Raw genomic sequence first — 19,735 nt, 5'->3', positions numbered from 1 at the left:
TCTGGTTCTGAGATGGGCCCAATGAGGCATGGGTGCCACAAAGGTATTTAGTCTTGGTGCAGAAGGAGCATTGGCTACAGCAAGCAACACTACTTGCTCAGTTATAAGTAATCCCAACCAGGTATTTGTTTTAAATGTGGGTATTATTTATTTTGCACAGAAAACAGCTTCATTTTTTTTTAAAAAAACCAACAACTACTAAAACATAGTGCAATACACAATAATCACAAAACAGTTAAAGCTAGGGTTGCCAGACTCAGTAGAGGACAGGACTTATGTGCCTTTAATTGCCCTGCTCTCTTTTGAGTCTGGAAACCTTAAAGAGAAACCAGCAGACCCGTTGTTTAATTTCCAAGCAAAGGGTCCGCTGGTTTCTCTTTAAGGTTTCCAGACTCAAAAGAGAGCAGGGCAATTAAAGGCACAGAAGTCCTGTCCTCCATTGAGTCTGGCAACCCTAGTTAAAGCAGAACATATAATCAGTGGCGGATGAACCCTCTCCAGCACCTGGGGTGGGACGCCGAGGGGTGGGGTGAACAGCCTGGTAGCACATGCGCACCATCCGTATGGATGCCATGCAAGTGGTACCCATACTGACTGCACACACGCCCTCGGCCGCTCTACAGCTGGGGGGAGGCAGTGGGCCATCTTGTCACCCCCCAGGGTGGCACCCGGGGTGCCCCCCCCTTCGTACGCCACTGCATGTAATGTAGCAGAAGGTTTAAACTGAAACCACATAAAACATAAAATGAAACCATCATCTATGGGGCAGTTCCACAGTGAACAATGTAAAAATAAAATAGAAAAATTCCTTCCAGTAGCACCTTAGAGTCCAGCTACGTTTGTCATTGGTATGAGCTTTCGTGTGCATGCACACTTCTTCGGATACTACGTATGCACACGAAAGCTCATACCAATGACAAACTTAGTTGGTCTCTGAGGTGCTACTGGAAGGAATTTTTCTATTTTATTTTTATTTTGTTTCGACGGCAGACCAACACGGCTACCTAACTGTAACTAGTGAACAATGTAACATCAGTAAGCTTATTTACATGATATTTTGTGTTTTAGCTGGGAGGAGAATGCAAGCTCAGTTGGCAACTCTCTCTTTCCCCCTATTTCCCCCAACATGAAGCCATTTCCAGTTAGTGTACTCAACAAAGATGGGAATTTGGGGCTCTGTGTGACAAAGTGAGAAGCCTTATGGGTTTCCATTACGGTTCCAGCAGTTGGAGACTAGGGTGATCAATGTGATTCATAGATAGGCACTCACAAATCAATGTCTCCAAAGCAAGACCCTGTGATACGATCCTTTACTATGCATTCACAAGCTGCAGGTCAGTATTAAGTCTATGTGGGAAGTTGTATTGTCCACAGGAATTTTAATTTACGTAGCTGTGGGAGCCCCCTAAGGATTTGTTTATTTTCAACCCAACATTGATAATCATTTAGTTCCCTTTGTTAAGAAGAGGGTTTAATACTAATGATTCACCACCCGCACTGCTCTAATGTTTGCCTCTGTGAATAGCTCACAAAACCGGGGAGTCTACATATACCAATTCTGCAACAGGTGTGTGTGTGTGTGTGTGTGTGTGTGTGTGATCCATCATTGTGCTAATCTCTTTGTCCACCTCCACTCATGTTTATGAAAGGAGGCAGGTGGAAGAGGACAGCAGAATTGTTTCAGGGAAAGGATGCGCTTCAAAGGTACAAAGAGATCATTTGTGATTGTGAACCAGATGAACCTGCAGGACGATTGACTACGGCGTGATCATGTGATATAGTTTGGCATATCACCGTATTGGTGTCAGAAGGCGAGACTCTCAAAAAGTCGCCCAACAGAAAAAGCTGGACTAAACTCACTTTGATTGTCTCATTCATAAAACGCCCTTGCTACAGCAGCTCCACGGGCTGTTTCTGGGCACAACTCAAAGCGCTGCTGATAACTTATAAAGTCCAACACGGCTTGGCTCCAAGTTAGCTGAAAGTCTGTATTTCCTCATATGAACCTGCACAGGCTCTGAGATCTTGGGGGGAAGTCCTTCTCTCAGCCTCCAGGCCCTCACAGGAACGCTTTGCAGAGACATGGGAGAGGGGCTTCTCAGTGACTGCTCCCAGGCAACTTTGCGACTCTCCCTGGATAAGCCAGACTGGTTCCCTCCTTGCTGTCCTTCCGCTGGCAGGTGAAGACTTTCTTCTTCCAACAGGCTTTTGGGAACTGGCTGCTTTAACTGAGGGGGAGGGTGCCATGCTGCCTTTGTTGTGATTATCTGTATGTTTTTAATAGATGTCGTATATTAATAGTTTTAATTCTAGTAATGTTTAATTGTTTTAAACTATTTTTTTGCTATGTTTTTAGCTGTTCTTATTTTATCTGTAAGCCACTCTGAGGCCCTGTCAGGGAAAAAGGCAGGGTATAAATAAATATAGTACTACTACTACTACTACCGTACTAGCAGTAGTAATCTGTATGCTGGAAGAGCAAGAAAGGGGAATCCCTTTGTGATTTTGAGAGCTGTCTATTAAGTTTTGGGCAATGGCACTGGGACAAAAAGGAGAACTTGATAATTGGGTGGGGTGGTAGATTACGGTGGAGTATCAAATTGAACAAAATGGATTTCCACTGGATTAACTGACCCAGTCTATTGCCTTGAGACAAAAGGTCGAACTACATGTGAACTACATGTGAACATGTGAACTACGTGTGAACGTGTGAACTACATGTAAACAGAAGCATGTTTAGTCAGGAATAAGCTCCACTACTTTCCCCCTTTTGTACATTTAGGATTGCACCTTAAACATGATTTTGGATCCCAGAAACAGAATTCTTTGCTTCTCTCTCTCACACACTTTTTAAACTCACAGCAGCTACAGGGGATAGTAGACTGTTAAACCCTGCCTGATTTTTCCGCTGAAGTCTTCCCCGAGTGGCTTCAGGGTGGATTTTCAGCAGGAAAATGGTGCAATGGAGAAAGGTTAAACTCTCCCCCCCCAGTCCTGTTCCAGGTCGCCCCTGCCCTCCCAGCCACGCTGGCTTAAGAGAGAGAGAGACAGAGAAACAGAGAAGCCCAATTATAGGATTCATTTAGCATTATGTGTAGTTTGACCCTAGAGCCACGTTATACAATCAGCAGAATCAAGTACTAAAGCTCTCCCTGAGTTTTATTACTTTGACTGCAGGTGTGGGGCTGTTTATTTGAGAACGTTACCCCTGCAAAACAATCCATATGTGAACAAAATAGCAAGTTGGGGAGAAGACTAGGCTTAAACCTTCTTTCTTAAAAGCTACTTTTCCACAGGCGAGGAATACACACACTCACACACTCACACACTCACACACACACACACACACACACACACCGTTATATGAGATTTGCTGCCACAAAATGTGATGACCACAGGCTTAGATGGCTTCCAAAGGGAAATGCGCAAATTCATGGAGGGCAGGTGTGGCTATAAGCCATGACAGCTAAATGGAACCTCCATGTTCAAAGGCACTTACCTCTGAATACAAATTGCGAACAGCTGGCAGGGCAGCTCACATTGTGAGTTTCCAGAGACATTTCTCTGGCCGATATTGGAAATAGGATGCTGAACTGGATGGACTGTTTGTCTGATCCAGCAGGACTCACTCTTCTGATGAAAGAGCATCAGACTTGCAGCCTAAAGCCATAGATGGATGAAGCGCCTCATGCTACTGAGACTCTATGAACTTGCACACTTGTCAGCGGGAGACTGTCCCAGGAGGGAGGGAAGTGCCCCTTCATTTCTGGGCTCAATTCAAGGTGCTCACTAATGTTGTGAAGCCCCAAATATCCGAAAGACCGTCCCTGTTATTTGCGCCCCCTTTGCCCCCATGATTGAGGGTTCCTGGGGCCACATGACATCAGTGCTCCATGTGCTCAGCACGCCATGTGCTCAGCATGCGTGCATGATGTCAACACACCCCATGACATGCTGATGTCACACAGGCACATTGTGGGGCGTGATGATGTGCATGTGGACACCCCGTGGTGTGCAAAGACGTTGGGGGTATGGAAATTTAGGAGGGCCTTGGCCCCATGCCCCTCCTTGGTGCCACTGGCCCCCAACCCTACTGACCTAATCGGGTGTGAGGATCCACAGAAGGGATCTTGGAAGTTCTGCTACCCTCAGAAGTGCAGGGAACGGCAGCTGCACAAAGGGCTCCCTCCCCCCCCTCTCTGTGGCATCTGCTTCTTTCATCCTGCAATTTTCATCATGTACTGAAGACTCATCTTGGTCTTTGATACCATAGTTAAGATATGGGGTTTTATATGTGTGATCTGCCTCCTTTATGGAATTTATATTGCTCTGTTCCATTTTGGAATGGGGTTATGTGTTTTAAAATTGTATGTTCTATTTGTTGTAACTCGCCCTGGGACCTCACAGTGAAGGGCAGGTAACAAGTCCAACAGACAGACAGACAGACAGACAGACAGACAGACAGACAGACAGACAGACCAGCCAACCAATAGCTCACTCTTAGCTGAAATATAAAATAAAAATAAAAATAAATGTCCAGTAGCACCTTAGAGACCAACTAAATTTGTTCTTGGTACAATGGTACCTTGACTTACGAACGACTCGACAACCAAATTTTTCGGCTTACGAATGTCTTGACATCCAGGAAAAACTGTGGCAGTTTTAGATGGGGATTTTTCGACTTACGAATTTTTAGATACGGTTGCTTCGACTTACAAATTTTTCCGTTTCCAATGCATTCCTATGGAAATGGTGTTTTTCGACTTACGAAGGTGCCTTCGGAATGGATTAAATTCGTAAGTCGAGGCACCACTGTATAAACTTTTGTGTGCATGCACACTATTTCAGATTCACTCTTCGCTGTTCCAGAAACCAGGCTTTCCAGCCCTCTGCCTGGAGAAGGCAAAGCAAGTACTCCAGTTAGTATCACATATTTTTTATTTTTATTTTTGCATTATCTAATTCTTATACAGTACAAGTGAAACTCTCCAGTTGAGCTATTTATGCCGCATCCCTCCAAATGCTGCTACTTAAAGAATGGGTGTAATTTCCCAGAGACCCTTTTGCCCATTGTTTGTCGCTAAAAGAAATATCAAGTTCTTCTTCCCATCTACATTTTAATGGCACCATAGGAGGCGACTGTGTATTTTCATTCTTAGCTGAGTAAACAAAAGAAATAAAAGCTGCGATGATTAAACTGCGGAAGAAAAGAGCCATTTTCAAAAGGCAAAAGCTTTTCCCCTGCTGATAAACACAGAATGGCTTGCTCAGAAATGTTCTATCCATGGGAGAAGATGCCCTGAGTTGCACAGAGAGACCCTCTAATTTGCCTCTGGAGGGAAGCAGAACAGACACTCTGATTACTGGGCACTGGAAGTTCAGTCTCTTCCTGGGTGGGTATTAAAGGGAATGCTGGAACCAGGAGAGGATCCCCCCCCCCCCCGGGTACATCTTTGCACTGTACACATCGCAAGTGGCAGCAACTTTACTGGAGTGAGTAATCCCCACTGACTGTGAGTTTATTCAAGTTATTTAAACATGTAGGTGTTTCACTTTGCCGGCTGCAGGGTTAAGCACCATAATCAAATGTCTTTACAAAGCCACAGCCTGTTAGTTAAACGGAATTACAGGATGCAGGGAGGGTAGCTGTGGCTCCGTAATGGCATATTCATTTCCCAATTGCATACTTCCCCACCTGCACTCTGACTGACTCAAGAGCTGGACTGGCAGTAATTTTACATAATCATCCTCTGGGTAGCCTCCCGTTGACCATTCCTGCACGTCGATTGGTTGCCAAAGGAGCCCATGCTAATGAGGCTTCAGAGGCAGGGCACTTTGCATTTGGGGGTGGCTGCATTTGCCTAGGGATCAAAGCCATGAAGAGGCAAACCAGTCTAAACACAAACACGCAGATGTAAGGAGCCATCTGTAGCAGCATTGCCCTGCCTACTGCAATTACAAAATAATCTGAGCCTCCTGTCCTGCAAAGAGCAGGGGGGGGGGAGTCTATTTCAACACATTAGAGACAGCTATAAAATGGCGATTGGTCTTAAAAATTATCTGCCTGCCAGCTTTTCGATAGAGGACAATGTTTCAGAGTCGAGGTGTGGTATTTCCATCTGAGTGAGGAGAAAGTGCTGTCCCCTTTGCAGGGGATCAAAGTGTGAATGTCAGATGCTTATATACCTTCACGTCCACCATGGCAACCAGCAGACCCAACCACATCACCTTGGCAAAGGCTGGCAAGCAGGACATCGAACTGAAACACCCTTGCCAGGCAAGCTCAGTCCCTGGATTACTACTTACTTGTTGATGTATTTGGGGTGTATGGGGTGTTAGGGGAGGGGTAGTACCTCTGGTGGGCAACATGTCATGTTCCTTCCAGGGTAGTCTGTCCACATTTGGACCCCAACCTTCACTCAGTGCTCATCTGTGGCTCCTAGTAGCTGTCAGCGTGCAACAGCGGCCACATCCTGGGAAACGGGTTTGGCTGGCTGGCTAAAACAAGGCGAGGGGAGCCGATGGGTCTCAAACCCTCCGTGAGTTAGGGGCTTCTCCTGCATGCAAAGACAGGGTCCAATGGACTAGCAGACAATAGCAGGTCCAGCGATCAAGAAGGGAAGTGAGGGGCGAATGGGGCTCATCAACCTGGGAAGGTTGACCTAGGAGAAGGAAAACTCTGGTCCTAAACCTCTGCTGCCTTCCGAGATATCTTTGGGAGAACAAAAAGGCTAAGGAACAAACCCTATACAAATCTTAGCTGTTCCAGAAACCAGGCTTTCCAGCCCTCTGCCTGGAGAAGTGGAGTCCCTAAGATGGTTGGATGATGCCTTCTATGGCTCCTTCTGGAAACTCCTGCAGGCAAGCTGGTGCCAAACTATAGCCCTGCTTTCCTTTGGACCACATTAACGAGATAAAGAGGTGGGTCTTGTCTAGGCAGGCCAGGACCTCCATACATACTGCCTAGGTTTGTGCCCTGGAGATGTCACTTGGGAACTGGTAATGGAGCAAAAACAAAGTGGTTATGAGCAGTTACGAATTACCAGTCTCTGCAGCCACAGCAGGTGCTGCGATTCCTCGGTGGTTTGACTTCACCCTCAGAGGCACACACCATTGTCTCTCATGACAGACGAAAGCCAACCAAGCTTATATATTTACTTATATTCTGTTTATTTGCCAAAATGGCTTCTAAGCAGTTTTAAATCGTTTCTAAGCAGACTGCGCAGGAGGAGCAAAATGTTTTAGGTTCAGAGCTGAGGTACAGCATTGAAAGAGCACAAAATTTACATGGTCAGAACTGAGGTACTGAATCCAAAGGCAGGCAGGCAGGCAGAGGATGCAAACTGTAATTACAGTACTCTTGTGGCAAACATTTCCAGCCACATTCAATGTACACTTTTTTGCAAGCCATTTCCCCTAATATAATTCAAGTTTGTTTGGTATTTCCACTAACATATGCATTTGTATGCAAACTTTCTCCTAATCAGTATGTAACAGGAGACAGGGATCTTTGGATTATTTCTGACAGTGCCATCATCCAGAATTTAAACAGAAAGTCTGCGATTAGCACCTTTTCAATTAGCAGGCTATATAACGGTAACTGGGGTGATCTTTCTCATCCCTTCCTGTTCAACAGGATGCGTGGAGTTGCAGGTATGCTTAGGATGTAACAGGAAGGAACTCATAGAATGAAGATCATTGTCACTGGAACCAGGTAGGGATTCTTAAAGGAACAGGTGTTGCATGGTTAGCATGCCTTCAGAGCCCCTTTTTGCCAAGCATATCTCAGTGAATTTACAATGGGTTATGTTGGAGGTGTGCGAGGAGCCCAACCTCAGCTCATCACTGCCAAGGAGCCCTTCTGGATTAGACCAAGGTGTCTCCATCTAAACCTTCACTCTGCTTCCAACAGTGTGTCAGGAGTATGGGCAGGAGTCAGGCTCTGGGGCCTGTAGTGCTTTGCAGGACTGGGGCCTGCCTCAGCTTGTGCTGGAGAAACAAGGAGTGGCCACTCAGGTGAAGACCTCAGCTTGTGCTGGAGAGGCAAGGAGTGGTCACTCAGGTGAGGCGACTTGATACCTCACTGCACCTGGTGGCAGGAGCTGGGGGGGGGGATAAAAGCTCAGCATTTCCCTTCAGCTCTTTGCCACAGCAACGCTATGCCTGCCTGGTTGCCTCTGGCCTCTTGCTCCTTGGACCCTTGCCTTGTCGACGCCTTGCTCCTTGGACCCTTGCCTTGTCGATGCCTTGCTCCTTGGACCCTCGCCTTGCCGACGCCTTGATCCTCGACCCTTGGACCTTTGCCTTGCCAACGCCTTGCTCCTTGACTCCCAGACCTTCGCCTCTGCCTTGTTCCTTGACCCTGCGACTGCCTGCTGCTGGACCCTCAGCCCTGCACCTGTTCCTGCTTCTACACCACCATCTTGCCTCTGGTCCTGACATCCTCAGCCAGGGCTTCAACCGCCCGCCGACCGGACCGTGACACAGTGACCATTCAGGAAGTTCACTAGCAAAGCGTGAAGGCAACACCTAAATGCTGGAAGCAAGAAAGCTAATGCCCTGACATAAACGTAGGCCTTTCAGATGTCACTTGATACCCACACAACGTCTCTAACCTGTACACATATAATTAATATATGACAGAGGATCTCTAACAGAGACTAGGAGAAAGCAAGATTGTATAGGAGACAGATTCCACAGCATGCCTTTTTTGGGGGAAATGCAGAAATACCGGTACATGCTGAGCCAGAATCCAACATGCAATAGGAAACTGCTGTTGTTACTATGACAACATCCAACAAATTACTGAAGTCCAACATAGCTGTGGGCAGAGATGGTAATAATGATAAAATGAATCCCCGTAGAAAGTGAGGTAGGGGTCTAGGTGGCTCCCAATTCTGGCAGTGTGCTCAAACATCTGAGCCTTCAAGTCAGCCCAGGATACAAAGGGAAACTGACCGGTTTATTAATGAGACAGATAATTGAAATGAAGACAACACAGAGACCTATGGCACCTTACAGACCAGCACATTTCTTATGAACTCTGGTCCACGAAGTTCTTTAAGTGTATGCTTCAGATGCTACATTTGTTGTTTTTCTAGCTAACATGACTACCCATGCTGCAAATTAAAACAAGCATACCTGGCCAGGCCATCGGTGTCCTCCTACAGTGACTCCCGTGGTACATTTCTGTCAATGTCACACACCTGTCAGATTTTCCATCTCACCTGAACCTTGCCTAAGCCTGCAAATTCCCTAGCAAAGCTTGGAACAAAAGCTGGTTTTCAGTAGGGACTGTATTTAAAAGCAGAGAAAAGCAACCGACGGCCCTCCTCTGGTTCTGGTGGCACATAAACATGCATCTCGCAAGCCCTGTGCCTGGAGAGTTCCCCTCTTGCTTTTATTATTATGGTTTTTCATTTTGTAACACCCTGAAGTGTATGCTAGGTATTTTATAGAGAAAGGAAGGCACAGAAGCTGTGCTGCAAAGAGCTTATAGCTGGCGTGGCAGGGGGCCAAATCACTCTCCCTACAGAAAGTTGTGCCCCATTCACCCACAAAGCAGCATTGATCAAGATTTCACCCACTATGAAAACCAACACATTTGCTGTGTGAGGCAACTTCTGCATGAGCTTGCTTAAACAATGCCTCTCTTTTATAGGTGCGTGGCAGAAAGCATGTAATGGCAGTGCTATGTCACACAGTATGGCAGTACTGTGATGTGAGAAGGTGCACTGCGCCAAACGTCTTTGATGTCATGGTCTTTCTGGTCACTGAGCAACACACCTGCAGCAGAAATACCTGCTAGGTAGCCAGATTATGGCAGCGTTGAAGGACAAAGACCAGAATCTCAAATATCAGCGGAGCGCTGATGTCAATGAAAAAATGCATTAGCTTGGTGGAGAACCATGTTGCCATGGTAACAGCTGTATCCAGGAGTCTCTCTTTGGCATTATCATGGGGGGTTTGCCCCTCTGATCAGTGTTGCACCTCTTGAGGACCATGATGACAACATCGCTGGCATCAGCATGGAGATAGCCCATGTGATCCACCAGACAATATGGTCCCATCAAGTTAAGTGCCGGCAGATGCCATCTGACCATATTGCTAAGAGCAAGGATGATCACTTGGGAAGGGAGCACAGTACAGAGACAGCAGCTTTCCCCTGCAAAATGTTTTCGGCTCCTCCTTTTGATGTGCAAATGTGTAGCCACCTCAAAGAGCTTTGGAATGGCTGCCATGGCAGCACAAAGGGAGCACCTCTCTATCTTGAAGCTTCTAATAAACCTCACCAAATGCAGATTCTTGCATTTCCAGCTCCTGAATATTCCTTTAATTTTTTTTGAAATAAAAGTCTGTTGACTGCTCCCTCCTCCACAACACCACCTCTGCCACCTTGTCGAGCTTGCCAGGGATGCATGATAGAGAGCTTCTCACGACAAAGATGTGCTTTATCACTGCTTTACCATGGGACACGATTGCATCTCTGCTCACAATTCCATCTCCTTCCTATGTACTCTCCTTATGCGGTGTAGGGCTGTAGGTCAACTCAGCCGACTGCCATCTGCTTAGACTAGCTACCCCAGGACAGTAGCTCTTTCCCAGCTTACTAGCTAAGATCCATTTTTAAACTAAACATAACCAGGATTGAAACTAGAACAGTTTCTCCTCAAACAGTCTGCTAGGACCCACCATTGGGCCACTTTGAGGTGGGTCTCAGTGCCACAACCTGCCCAGGACCTCTCCACTTTCCAGCCTGCCCACATCCTTTTGGTTGGGCAAGTGTAGCCAACCAGCAATCCCAGGCATGCGGAGCAAAGGGGATCAGGAGACGGACGTTTGGGTGGAGAGGGAGGGGAAAGGGCTAGAGGAAATGTTGAGGGAAATTAGAAAGTGAGGAAAAGGTGAACTATTATGAGGAATAGAAAGAAAGGTAGTACCCATAAGAGACAGGAGCTGAAATAGGAGGGAAATGTGAATGTAAAAGGACCGGGGAGGAAGGGTGAAAGAAACTGGCAATTTGGGAAGACTGAATGAGGTGAACAAGGAGAAAGGGAGGAGAAATGATAGGAGATGGATAAAAATAATTTGGGAGGCATGTGGGGGCTGGAAGTGAAAAATATAAGAGAAACACCTTTTAGAGCAGGCATCCCCAAACTTCGGCCCTCCAGATGTTTTGGACTACAATTCCCATCATCCCTGACCACTGGCCCTGTTAGCTAGGGATCATGGGAGTTGTAGGCCAAAACATCTGGAGGGCCGCAGTTTGGGGATGCCTGTTTTAGAGCCTCTGGATCAGCCTGGACACTTGAATTCTTGGCAGAGACAGCCTGAGCAGTCCCTATGTTCCTGGGGTTCTTCTTCTTCTTCTATTATTCTTATTCTTATTATTTATTATTTATACCTCGCCCATCTGGCTGGGTTTCCCCCACCACTCTGGGCGGCTTCCAACAATACTAAAAAACATTAAAATATCACACATTAAAAACTTCCCTAAACAGGGCTGCCTTTAGGTGTTTTCTAAATATCAGGTAGTTGTTTATCTCCTTGACCTCCGATGGGTGGGCGTTCCACAGGGCGGGCACCACTACTGAAAAGGCCCTCTTTCTGGTTCCCTGAAGCTTTGCTTCTTGCAGTGAGGGAACTGCCAGAAGGCCCTCGGTGCTGGATCTCAGTGTCCGGGCTGAACAATGGGGGTGGAGACACTCCTTCAGATATGCAGGACTGAGGCCGTTTAGGGCAGTGGTTCCCAACAGGTGGTCTGGGGACCCCCAGGGGTCCGCGAGCTATGCCAGAGGGGTCCGCAAGATGCTATTAGAATAAAAAATATATTAAATATATTTCGTATGATAACAGATTTTTTGTTTTGGCCGCTTCCTGCATGAGCAGAGTCTAGCGCAAAACTAGAATTAGATAGAGGCAGTAGTTCTGCTGTATGCCGTTAGGTGGCGCTTTACAAACACTACTGTTTTGCAAAGAGGCAGCGCGCGCATTCTACTAACGCTCACCTCCCCAAGATGCTTTGCGCGCGTCGGCTTCATTTGTGCGCTACTGCGCAGGTACCCTGTCTTCTCCATTCCCCTCCCTCCTCCCTGGCACACGCTGCCTCTTTGCAAAACAGTAGTGTTTGTAAACAAAGCGTTGTTTTTCACGGAAGCTACAGTTCGCGTAGTTAAAAATGGACCGTTGGTTAAAAAGTGGTTCGTTAAAACGACAAAGGCCTACAGATGAAGAGGAAGAACTGTAAAAAACGTATAAATATAAAATAAAAAAAGACTCTTAATTTGACTCTCACTTTTTAATTTTAGGATTAGGAACTAATGGGGGTCCTTGTCACAATAGCGGCTCGATGAGGGGTCCTTGAGAAAATTTTGTTGGGAACCCCTGGTTTAGGGCTTTAAAGGTCAGCACCAACACTTTGAATTGTGCTTGGAAACGTATTGGGAGCCTTAGGACCAGTGTTATGTGGTCTCGGCGGCCACTCCCAGTCACCAGTCTACCTGCCGCATGCTGGATTAGTTGCAGTTTCCGGGTCACCTTCAAAGGTACCCCCATGTAGAGCGCATTGCAGTAGTCCAAGCAGGAGATAACTAGAGCATGCACCACTCTGGTGAGACAGTCTGCGGGCAGGTAGGGTCTCAGCCTGCGTACCAGATGGAGCTGATAGACAGCCGCCCTGGACACAGAATTAACCTGTGGCTCCATGGACAGCTGTGAGTCCAAAATGACTCCCAGGCTGCGCACCTGGTCCTTCAGGGGCACAGTGACCCCATTCAGGACCAGGGAGTCATTCTTATGTCAATTAAGTGTGACAGCACCAGCACCTGCCCTTTGGAATGTGCTTCCAATGATCACCTGGCAGGGGCCTACAGTATCGGCCTTCAGGAGCCTGTGTAAAGCTCACCTGGTATCTGAAGAAGTGTGTGTGCATGCACACGAAAGCTCATACCAATGACAAACTTCGTTGGTCTCTAAGGTGCTACTGGGAGGAATTTTTTAAATTTTGTTTCTGCTCACCCAGGATTTTCCTGGAACATTTTCCAGCTATGTTGATGTATTTATCTAAACTACTGTACTGGTTTGTGATGTGTTTTTTGTTTTGTGGTTGCATTTTTTTTGTTTTTTATGCTGATCACTGACATGATATTTTTTCTTAATGTTCATCACACACATATATATATACACACACACACTCTAACCCACCTCCCCCCAGAAAAAATGGGTTTAACGATGCTGGATTACTTTTGCACAGCTAATGGAACCCATCCTCTCTCAGTTCGAGCCCTGCAGTATGAGCATAATGATGGATTTTATCTGCATTGGCATTAGCAGAGTAATTTTAAAAATGTCTTTGCATGAAATAAATCCTAAGCTGGAAAGATAATGAACTCCTGTCTTAGCTGCTACCTGTTTTTTTTTAGTCAACTCACTACTCTCCAAACAGTTACCCTAAAATCCTACATACCTGAATTATGTGCCAGCAATCACTCCTCCATCAGGGGAGGCAGCAGAATATGCTAAAAAACAAACCAGGAAGTTCCTTTTCTAGACAATTATACCTAGTTGTCTAATTGGCTAGAGATGATCTCCTTTCCTTAAGGCAAAAGATTTATACAGATGATCTGCTTTCTTAAATCTCAGTCATTGCTTTGACTTCATTCATTGGCTGAAAACATTGTAAGGTGGGAGCAAGCTAGTTTTTCCAACAAAAAAAGGGTGAGAAATGTGCCTGGATGTTTTGCCTCATATAACTCAGGTTCTACAAACATTAGATTTTTTTAAATAAAAAAACCTAAACCTGTGAATTGGGGGATTGTGTCTCATGTTGTTGTTGTTGTTGTTGTTGTTGTTGTTGTTGTTGTTGTTTAGTCGTGTCCGACTCTTCGTGACCCCATGGACCAGAGCACGCCAGGCACTTCTGTCTCCCACTGTCTCCCGCAGATTGGTCAGACTCATGCCCTCCATCTTTCCCAACATCAGGGTCTTTTCCAGGGAGTCTTCTCTTCTCATGAGGTGGCCAAAGTATTGTAGCCTCAGCTTGAGGATCTGTCCTTCCAGTGAGCACTCAGGGCTGATTTCCTTCAGAATGCATAGGTTTGATCTTCTAGCCGTCCATGGGACTCCTCCAGAACCATAATTCATAATTATCTCTCATCCAGGGAGGCAATTACCCCCTTGCCCTCCTTGTGGATGTCCAAGCTTTCTGTTTCTGATGCCTGCCTTACCCAGGAGTGCAAAAATTAGGATTGTCCTGATTTGTTTGGCAAATGGGCTGTGTCCAGTTCGGGGCTCACAAGTGATGCGTCCAAAACCACATTGCGACAGGGCTGTTTCTCTTTTTCCTCTTTCCTCCTTGCCTGTCTCCTGTCATAAAGGATCTCGAGTTAGGAGTGAGCAGCGAGGTGGCCAAGTTCACTGACGAAGCTAAATTGTTCATAGTTGTTAAAACAAGATTGTGAAGAACTCTAAAAGAGCCTCTCAAAACAGAGGGAATGGGTGTTAGAATGACAAATACAATTCAATGTTAAAGAAAGGTAAAGTGTTGGGGCAAAAACTGTTAATACCGTATCACATATGTGAGACCTTGCGATCACAATAGATAGCTTCATGACGATGTCAACCTCCAGTGTGCGGTGGCCATGAAAAAGGCATATTCCATGCTGGGGATCATTAGGAAAGGAATGGACAATAAAACTGCCAATATCAAAACGCCATTATACAAATCTATAGTGCGACCGCATTTGGAATACTGGTAGCCTCACCCCAAAAAGGATTTTGTAGAGTTGGAAAAGCTGTAGAAAAGGGCACCTCACATGATCAAGGTGATGGAGCCCTATGAAGGTAATGGAGCCCTATGAAAAAATGCTGCAGCGTTTGGGACTTTTAGAGGCAACAGGATGGAGGTTTATAAAATTAGGCGCTGACTGGAGAAATGTTTTTTCTCCCTCTCTCACGGCACTGGAACTCGTGGACATCCAAGGAAGCTGAATGTCGGACAATTCAGGGCAGATAAAAAATTGATGTCCATCTGTGACTGTGTGCTAATTCCTGTATCCTGGTTTGCTGCATTCTCATCAGGGGGAAGGGAAGGGAACCTGCAAATGTGTTAGGAGTCTGCAGTTCTAGTAAAATGCATTTTCCCACCGTTTTCCTGCCTGGAGATGGATGGGAGGGACCTCTGGCCACAGCAATATAGATGGCACACCATACATAATGCTTAAAATGTATGACCCCCCCCCCGCAAGTCTTGGGAACTGTAGTTTAATCCTCACAGTTCCCAGTGTCCTTAGCAAATTAATTTCCAGATTTCATGGGAGGAACTTACATGCTTTAAATGTATTGTTGTGAGTTGGAGAGGGGTGTGTGTGTGTTAGTCTGTATGGTGCCTGCATCTCTTACAATTCCTGGAGACCTGGATCCAGCAATCCACTGGGAAGCTCCCATTGTTGAACTGGCTGGACAAATTCCTTTCTGAGAGAATGCCTGTAGTTACTGCCTAAGTATGGTCAATAGTCTGACAAGGGAAGATGCTCTGAGCCAGATGGAAAATGGGAGGGCCTCCTTCCTCACCTGTTGTTAGAAAGAAAGACAAAGGCAGTAGAGTTGTGAAAGCTGGGCAAGAAGCAGGTAGGAGCTAGGAGTCAGAGCCGTGCTTGGTTTCAGCTGAAATCCAAGACTGTGCCTATGGGAGAAGTAATACCTTCTGCGGTGTAAATGCTATGGATCACTCCATCATAGGCTCAGGTTGTATATCTCTGTAAATAAACTATACATCATAAAGACGCCACAGTCTCGACTCTCTCCCACATTCCAGGGAAACCGAATTCTGGGTAAAGAGCCTGGAACCCCTGGACTCACACTGCTCAGAGATTGGGGTGGTGTGCAACAGTATTGCGTGTATGCAGCCATACTTTTGGGTTGGGATTGGCTGAGTGGTGCAGAGAAGTGATTGGTCAGAGAATAGAAGTTTGACATAAATATTCCGAGGAGTGTTTCTATGCTCAAACATAAAGATACAAGTCTACAGAGCAAAGGAATGAGTGTTGTTTCGATTTGGGGGGGGGGGGGTGGAGTCAATTGTTTGCTTGCAATTCTGCTTACTAGAAGCCATGTCCCAGTGAACCTAGTGGACCAGCCTCAACTGCGGTACAGTGGTACCTCGGTTTATGAACACAATTGGTTCCGGAAGTTTGTTCATAAACTGAAGCGTTCATAAACTGAAGTGAACTTTCCCATTGAAAGTAATGGAAAGTGGATTAATCCGTTCCAGACGGTCCGCGGGGTACTTAAACTGAAGCGTTCATAAACTGAAGCGAACATTCCCATTGAAAGTAATGGAAAGTGAATTAATCCGTTCCAGATGGGTCTGCGGCGTTCGTAAACCGAAAATTCATAAACCGAGGTGTTCGTAAACCGAGGTTCCACTGTATTTCTGAATACTGCTTAGATTGAGTTTCTTTGCATGTAGTAAATTAGCACATTATAGTGAGGGCTATGCTAAAGCTTTCTCACTGATGAGCTAGTTTATTAGATTAAGGGATGTGTTGGTTTTCTTTCATTTTAACATGGCGAGCACTGTAAACAAGAATTCATGACCCCACCTCCACTGCTGCAGTCTGAAGAGGCACAGTTCAGGATTCTACCCTTTCATTCTGTTAATGTGGGCAACAGCTGTTAGTTACAGCCATTTGTGGTTTTTAGAATCTGAGGCTCCATGGATAAAATCTAAGGATCTGAAATTACTGATGCCCTCCTGGAAATAAATGGATGGCCTTTCAAATGCAGTATTCACCATATTGCCCTTTCCACTTCAAGGTTGTTATTATCCCTAATTACAGAAAAAGAATGAGAAGCCTGAGAACACCCTTATAATTCTGTAGACTGAAGCTCAGAATGGCAAACAGAAAAAAGCTGAAATAAATGTATTCTTACATTTAATTCCTTATTTTCCCCAGATAATTCAGAGTAGTATACTGTACATGTTTCCTCCCATCTTTTTATCCTTACAAGTTTGCAATATTTATTTATAAAAAATATTCATATACAGCTGTATCATAAAAAATATCAAAAGTTTACAACAATATCCTTATATAATAAAAACACGCAAATATTTAAAATCAAAGGCCATCAACTAGCCATTATGGAAAGATTTTGTTTATTTTTGCTTGCATAAGCCTGGCAGCATAGAAAGTTTTCAGCAGACATTTAAAGGTTGAAACAGAAGGTACCTGCTGAATCCATATTGGCAGAGCATCCCACAGGACTGGGCCAGTGACACTAAACTCTCAGCTTCTTGCTGTTGTCAGATGAGCCTCCTGCAGATGATATCAGTAAAGCTGGGATGTAAGGGTTTAAGATGGTACCTAGGTAAAAAGGTAAAGGACCCCTGGATGGTTATGTCCAGTCAAAGGTGACTATGGGGTTGCAGCGCTCATCTCGCTTTCAGGCCAAGGGAACCAGTGTTTGTCCACAGACAGCTTTCCAGGTCATGTGGCCAGCATGACTAAACCGCTTCTGGTGCAATGGAACATCGTGACGGAAACCAGAGCGCAGGGAAATGCCATTTACCTTCCCGCCACAGCGGTACTTATTTATCTACTTGCACTGGTGTGCTTTCGAACTGCTAGGTTGGCAGGAGCTGGGACAGAGCAATGGGAGCTCACTCTGCCGCAGGGATTTGAACCGCCGACCTTCCAATCGACAAGCACAAGAGGCTCAGTGGTTTAGACCACAGTGCCACCCACGTCCCTTGGGATGGTACCTAAGGTTCCCTGGATCTAAGTTTTTTTGGGCTTTGTACATTAATGCAGGCTCCATAGTAGATGATCAGCCAGTGCAGATGCTTTCACAATGGTGTCTTTCTAGCACCCTGGCCACCAGCTGGAGCTTCCAAACCAGGTCCAAGGGCAACCCACATAAAGCACATTGCACCTACCCAAAGAGCCTCTTCCCTGGATTCAAACACAGTTTTGTAGCCCTCATACAATCCACCATGACATCCAGAAACTGATGTAGAACTTTCACAGCCTCTCCTGATTCAGGTGATAATGGAGAAAAAGAGCAGTGTGCTGATGACACCGTGCTCAAAAACTCGTAATGACCACTCCCAACAGCTTTATACAGATGTTAAATAGCAGCTGTTAGCAGCTCTAAACCTCTGGAAACCCTTGAAAACCTCTTTTGACCACCCACGATATTATAATGGACATGCACAGACTCAACTGTAACAGCAGCAGCAGCAGCAACAACTACTGTACAATAATACTTGTATTATTTATCCCCTGCCCATCTGGCTGGGTTGCCCCAGCCACTCTGGAAGGCTTCCAACACATATAAAAACATAATAAAGCATCAAACATTAACCACTGTAGCGTTGTAACTGTTGCATCATAAACTTCTTCCTTTTTGTAAGAAACACATTTATTGAAGAACACAAAATCCCACCAACACATTCCACAAGAACAGCTTTCAACTCACTGAGAAAAGGCTGCGTCCCATGTTGCCACCACTTCTGGAAGATGTTGCCTGGCAGCTACCTGGGCATTCATTCAGGATAGCATGTTTGCCCCATTTTGGCCCCAGAGCCCTGGTTTTTTCCTTCATACTTTTCAGCATTGACACATTTTCCAGCATATTTGGCAAGATGAGGAACCGGATTTTGCTCCCCCGAATGTACACCTGCTCTAGTTGTGCCCCATGCCCATCTCTGTAGGTCACTGTGATGCTGGACATCTGGCAATTCATGTTGTCCTCAGCCTCAGTGAGCTTTCCCCAGTACACTTCTTCAGTATTCGTCTCACAGGTCACAATACGACTCTCTGCTACATGCAGGACTTGAATTGCCACTCTGATAGACATGACTGAAGCCGGGCATGTTCAAACCACCAGGCGCTCCCAACTCTCTGCAACGGCATATCTTCATTTCCATGCCCACTGATGTCGCAGCATGCAACATGCCTCTGCACCATAAACTTCTTGATGTAATAATGGGCTTCTCTTTCCTGCTATTTATTCAGGCCTTTCAGCTTTTGGTCTAAACACCAGATTTCCCAAGGTTTCTACGTTTTGAAAGGTTTAAATACTTGAAGCAATACTTTGCCAAGGCTCTGAAGATCCCAATGTATACCAAAGACCGTCGCCATCCCAGTGGTGTTTCCAATCTCCCCGTTCCCATGCTTCATGCCTGCTCCTCAGAAGGAGGATCTGCACTCTCTGCCCTCCTAAGATCTGCCACAGTGCCAGCGGCGTAGCATATGCCCATGCTGCCCAGGGCGGGCGCGCTCCTGAGGGGGGGCGGGGCATGGAGGGTGCCCTCCCATGTGCCACAGTTCAGGGTTGGAGAGGGGCGGGGAGGCTGCTGCGGCTGGGTGCGTCTCGCCGCAGCTGAGGAGGGCTGCTCTCTGCCGCCAGGTCAGAAGAGCTGCTGCCACTGGGTGCAAGCATACCTGCCAAGTTCCGGCCTGAGAAATAAGGGACTGGGCCGGAAGTAGCAGACCGGAAGTAGCGCTGCCGCTATTTTGGAACTGGGCGGAGCATGCTCAGAAGCGACTTTTGATGCTGCTCTGCCCTGTTCCAAAATGGCCACCGCACCAGAAGTCGTGCTGCAGCCATTTTGGAACTGGGCAAAGCAGCATCAAAAGTCGCTTCTGAGCATGCTCTGCCCAGTTCCAAAATGGCCACCGCGCCAGAATAAACCGGGGAAAAACAAAAAAATCCTTTTTTTTGGCTAGGGACA

The sequence above is a fragment of the Zootoca vivipara genome, chromosome 8, assembly GCF_965207765.1.
Source record: "Zootoca vivipara chromosome 8, rZooViv2.hap1.1, whole genome shotgun sequence".
In the NCBI taxonomy this organism is placed as follows: Eukaryota; Metazoa; Chordata; class Lepidosauria; order Squamata; family Lacertidae; genus Zootoca; species Zootoca vivipara.
Note: the sequence above shows the minus strand (reverse complement) of the source record.